This window comes from Oncorhynchus keta, chromosome 35 (assembly GCF_023373465.1).
Source record: "Oncorhynchus keta strain PuntledgeMale-10-30-2019 chromosome 35, Oket_V2, whole genome shotgun sequence".
Taxonomy (NCBI): Eukaryota; Metazoa; Chordata; class Actinopteri; order Salmoniformes; family Salmonidae; genus Oncorhynchus; species Oncorhynchus keta.
The window spans coordinates 80,652,996-80,659,073 of NC_068455.1; positions in this window are offsets into that span (position 1 = coordinate 80,652,996).

Here is a 6,078-nt window from a genome sequence, read left to right on the forward strand (position 1 = left end):
ATTTGACATGTGTCTGTATCCTGTCTCCTATTTGACATGTGTCTGTATCCTGTCTCCTATTTGACATGTGTCTGTATCCTGTCTCCTATTTGACATGTGTCTGCATCCTGTCTCCTATTTGACATGTGTCTGCTTCCTCCCTCCTATTTGACATGTGTCTGTATCCTGTCTCCTATTTGACATGTGTCTGCATCCTGTCTCCTATTTGACATGTGTCTGCATCCTGTCTCCTATTTGACATGTGTCTGTATCCTGTCTCCTATTTGACATGTGTCTGTATCCTGTCTCCTATTTGACATGTGTCTGTATCCTGTCTCCTATTTGACATGTGTCTGTATCCTGTCTCATATTTGACATGTGTCTGTATCCTGTCTCCTATTTAGTCTCATGGTGTTGTTTGTCACCACCCTAATGAACGGTCTCCTGTTCTGGTTTGACATGTGTTGTCACGCCCTATTTGACTGTATTGGTGTTTCCTAAAGAGATTTGAATGTTTTTTGTTCCTAATGAACAGTGTTTTCGGGGTGATTTAGAAATGTGAGTTGGGGTGGGCATTCTTTCAGGTGTTGTTTTTCTATGTTTTCTATTTCTATGTGTTTGGCCTGAGTTTGTGGTTCCCAGGTTTGGGTTCAGATGAGCAGCTGTCTATCGGGTTGTCTCTGATTGAGAACCATGAGTGTCTAGGTTTCAGGGGGTTTTTCATGAGTTTGGTGTTTGTACATGAGTTTCAGGTTTGTTTCCTGTTTCAGGTTTGTTTTCACATGAGTTTCAGGTTTCGGGATTTTCATTTCAGGTTACATTAATTTGGTACATGAGTTTCAGGTATTTTCGTGTTCTGGTATATGATTAATCATGGACATGAGTTTTCACCACGCTGAGTTTCAGGTTTTTGGTACATGATCCTTCCTGGTCCTCATCCGGGATTTGGTACATGAGTTTCAGGATGGGTACAGAGTTTCAGGTCTTCCACCATGGCCTGACCATCTCTTGGTACAGTTCTGTACATGAAGTCCACAATATCGGGATTGACATGAGTTTCAGGTAAGCTAAAATAATCAATTTTCTTTCCATATGGAATGAGATTACTGTAACATTGGCCAACAATCACTGAGTAACGTAGGCCTACAGATAACTTGGACTCACTATACTTCAGTATACATGCATCCTGAGCATAGTGTAGATGAGTAGGTAACTTTACATGGGTTCTCATTTCTGAATGTACGGATGACAGATCAACTGTGTAGCGGCTCAGGTTGGGTTGAACTCTCTGTCACTATCCAGCCTCCCTCAGTACAGAACCCATCACATGGTCAATCCAATGTGGCCCAGATCTCATCAGGTCACTATCTCTGTCGGCTGGGAAGTCCAGACTCTTCCAGGACTCATTATCTCTCCTGGGACAGTGAGAGACTAGCAGGTGGTCACTATCTCTTTATAGGGCTTAAAGCTTTGTCATTTCTGTAAATGAACAATTCAGCAGGTCACTAGTGTTTGAGACACCCGTGACAAGGTCACTATCTCTGGGCTGGGAAGTGAGACAGACAATGTGTGACAAGGTCACTATCTCTGTGGCATTGTGATTGGTGTTGACAAGGTCACTATCTCAAAGGCTGGGAAGTGAAAGAGATTTGACAATGTTTTATCTTGTTCCTAATGTAGAGAACTGTGCAGGACAAGTGTCACTATTTTGCTAAAAAAAAAAGGTGTGATTTAGAAATGAGTCAACTGTCGGCTGGGAAGTGAGACAGAAATGTATTTGACAAGGTTTTTCAGTCTTGGTTTGGGAATTTGGACATGAGTTTCAGGACAAGGTCACTTCTCTGTCGGCTGGGAAGTGAGACAGACAGTTTCAGGACAAGGTCACTATCTCTGTTTGAAGTGAGACAGACATGAGTTTCAGGACAAGGTCACTATCTCTGGGGTTTGGTACATGAGTTTCAGGTTTCGGCGGGGTTTGGTACATGAGTTAGCAGGACAAGGTTCTCTGGGGTTTGGTACATGAGTTTCAGGCTCGGGTTTGGGAACATGAGTTTCAGGTTTCTGGGGTTGGGTACATGAGACAGGTTTCTGGGTTGGGAAGTGAGACAGACAGTTTCATTTTTGGGGTGAGACAGTGTGCGTAGCAGGAGTTTAGGTTTGGGGTTTGGTACATGATTTAACCAGGTAGGCTAGTTGAGAACAAGTTCTCATTTGCAACTGCGACCTGGCCAAGATTAGCAGTGAACAGACAACACAGAGTTACACATGGAGTAAACAATTAGCAAGTCAATAACACAGTAGAAAAAAAAATGGGCAGTCTATATACAATGTGTGCAAAAGGCATGAGGAGGTAGGTTACAATTTTGCAGATTAACACTGAGTGATAAATGATCAGATGGGTTACAGGTAGAGATATTGTGTGCAAAAGAGCAGAAAAGTAAATAAATAAAAACAGTATAAAAACAGTATGGGAATGAGGTTTGAAAAAGGGTGAGTTTACCTATAGACTTGTACAGCTGCAGGATTTGGTACGGATAGATGTTTCAGTTGGTGAGGAGATAAAAGTTCCAACTTCATGATTTTTCAGGTCACAGGCAGCAGAGTTTGGAATGATCAGTACATGAGGTTTCAGGTTTCTAGGGTTTGGTACATGAGTTGGTATAAGGTGCTGATCATCGTGACCAGTGCGGGCTTTACCTTGTATACATCCAGTTTCAGGTTTGGTATAAGGTTTTGTGACAAAACGGATGGCACATGAGTTTCAGGTTTGTTGGGCCATTTTTTGGTACATGAGTTTACTAGGTTTGGCGGCGTGAGTGAAGGAGGCATGAGTTTCAGGAATAGAAAGCCGACTCTGGATTTTATTTTGATTGGAGATGTTTGATGTGAGTCTGGAAGGAGAGTTTGCAGTCTAGCCAGACACCTAGGTACTTATAGATGTCCACATATTCAAGGTTGGAACCATCCAGGGTGGTGATGCTAGGCATGCGGGTGCAGGCAGGTTTGAAAAGCATGCATTTGGTTTTCAGGTTTAAGAGCAGTTGGAGGCCACGGAATGAGTGCTTTGGCATTGAAGGTTTGAGGGTAGCACAGTGTCCAATGAGTTTCTGGTTTAGAATGGTGTTTGCGTAGATGAGTTTCAGGTCGCCCGCAGCAAGAGCAACATCATTGATGATACAGAGAAAAGAGTGAGAATTGTCTGGCAATAGAGATGATTAGAATATTCCCCTCTGATTTGACAACTGAACTCTGTCTGGTAATTGATTAGACAAGGCAGTCATAAAATCATGAGTCTCAATAAATGGTGTGACAGAGTCCGATGGCGTCAGAATTAGGGTGAAACAATATGCCTTTATGGTATTTTAAAACACAGACTGTCTGAGCTCGGTCCCGACCTGACTAGAGATTTGGGAGAGACCGTCTCAAGGACCAGTGCACAGGACAAGGTCACTATCTCTGTCAGTGACCTGTTTGGAAGTGAGACAGATAGGCAGGGTAGCAGGACAAGGTCACTATTTCTGTCGGCTGGGAAGTGAGACAGACAGTATAGCAGGACAAGGTCACTATCTCTGTCGGCTGGGAAGTGAGACAGACAGTTTCAGAAATAGCAGGACAAGGTCACTATCTCTGTCGGCTGGGAAGTGAGACAGACAGTATAGCAGGACAAGGTCACTATCTCTGTCGGCTGGGAAGTGAGACAGACAGTGTGTAGCAGGACAAGGTCACTATCTCTGTCGGCTGGGAAGTGAGACAGACAGTGTGTGTAGCAGGACAAGGTCACTATCTCTGTCGGCTGGGAAGTGAGACAGACAGTGTGTGTAGCAGGACAAGGTCACTATCTCTGTCGGCTGGGAAGTGAGACAGACAGTGTGCGTAGCAGGACAAGGTCACTATCTCTGTCGGCTGGGAAGTGAGACAGACAGTGTGGGCGTATGGCTGTGGACAAGGTCACTATCTCTGTCGGCTGGGAAGTGTGGGCATGGCTGTGTGAATGTGTAGCAGGACATGGTCACTGAATCTGGGCGTATGGCTGGGAATGTGAGACGTAGGCTGTGTGAATGTGTGGGCGTATGGCTGTGTGAGTGGTCATGGCTATCTGGGCTATGGCTGTGGAATGTGAGACAGCGTAGCATGGCTGTGTGAATGGTGGGCTATGGCTGTGTGGGCGTATGGCTGTGTGAATGTGTGATGGCTGTGTGACAGTGTGGGCGTATGGCAATGTGTCACTATCTCTGTGGGCGTATGGCTGGGAATGTGTGGGCGTATGACTGTGTGAAGTGTAGCAGGACAAGGTCACTATCTGGGCGTATGGCTGGGAGTGTGTGGGCGTAGGCTGTGTGAGTGTGTGGGCAGGCAAGGTCACTATCTCTGTGGGCGTATGGCTGTGGAATGTGTGGGCGTATGGCTGTGTGTATGTGTGGGCGTATGGCAATGTGGTCATGGCTATCTGGGCGTCGGCTGGGATGTGAGGCGTATGGCTGTGTGTGTGGGCGTATGGCTGTGTGTGTGTGGGCGTATGGCTGTGTGAGTGTGTGGGCGTATGGCTGTGTGTATGTGTGGGCGTATGGCTGTGTGTATGTGTGGGCGTATGGCTGTGTGTATGTGTGGGCGTATGGCTGTGTGTATGTGTGGGCGTATGGCTGTGTGAATGTGTGGGCGTATGGCTGTGTGTATGCGTATGGCTGTGTGTATGTGTGGGCGTGAGAAGTCAGTATAAAATGAATTGTTTTGTATTCTTGACTTCAGAACGTTCCCGTGAATAAACATTTTTGACTATTTTAGCTGGGGCCTCCGTCTGTTTCATTCGACCAGGATCGACCAGGATCTTACACATTCTGGTTTACAGACTGAGAGTAATATAATTAAATCGGGTGATGTACCTGGAGAACACAATTCTCTTATCAGGTGATTGCCAAATCAAGTTTCAATTTTAGTTTGTGAAAAAGTGTAAATAAAGGTTAAATTTAGTTGATTTACTGTTAATTGTTTATTGTTAATTTATTGACCAAAGGTCGATGTACACTGAGTGGACAAAACATTAAGTTCACCTGCACTATCCATGACATAGACTGACCAGGTGAATCCGGGTGGAAGCTATGATCCCTTATTGATGTCACTTGTTAAGAAATCCAATCAGAGTAGATGAAGGGGACGAGTCAGGTTGAAGAAGGATGTTTAAGCCTTGAGTCAATTGAGACACGGGATTGTGTTTGTGTGTCATTCAGAGGGTGAATGAGCAAGACAACAGATTGAAGTGCCTTTGAACGGGGTATGGTAGTAGGTGCCTTTGTAGGTGGTAGTATGGTATGGTAGTAGGTGCCTGTGAACGGGTTAGGGGAGTAGGTGGTGGTATGGTAGTAGGTGCCTTTGAACGGGGTATGGGAGTAGGTGCCTTTGTAGGTGGTAGTATGGTATGGTAGTAGGTGTCTGAACGGGGTATGGGAGTAGGTGTCTGAACGGGGTATGGGAGTAGGTGCCTGAACGGGGTATGGGAGTAGGTGCCTTTGTAGGTGGTAGTATGGTATGGTAGTAGGTGCCTTTGAATGGAGTATGGGAGTAGGTGCCTTTGTAGGTGGTAGTATGGTATGGTAGTAGGTGCCTGTGAACGGGTTAGGGGAGTAGGTGGTGGTATGGTAGTAGGTGCCTGTGAACGGGGTAGGGGAGTAGGTGCCTTTGAACGGGGTATGGTAGTATGTGTCTGAACGGGGTAGGGGCGTAGGTGGTGGTATGGTAGTAGGTGCCTTTGAACGGGGTATGGGAGTAGGTGTCTGAACGTGGTAGGGGAGTAGGTGGTGGTATGGTAGTAGGTGCCTTTGAACGGGGTATGGTAGTAGGTGCCTTTGAACGGGGTATGGGAGTAGGTGTCTTTGAACAGGGTATGGTAGTAGGTGCCTGTGAACGGGGTATGGTAGTAGGTGCCGTTGAACGGGGTATGGAAGTAGGTGTCTTTGAACGGGTATGGGAGTAGGTGGTGGTATGGTAGTAGGTGCCTTTGAACGGGGTATGGTAGTAGGTGCCTTTGAACGGGGTATGGGAGTAGGTGTCTTTGAACAGGGTACGGTAGTAGGAGCCTTTGGAAAGGGTATGGTGGTAGGCGTC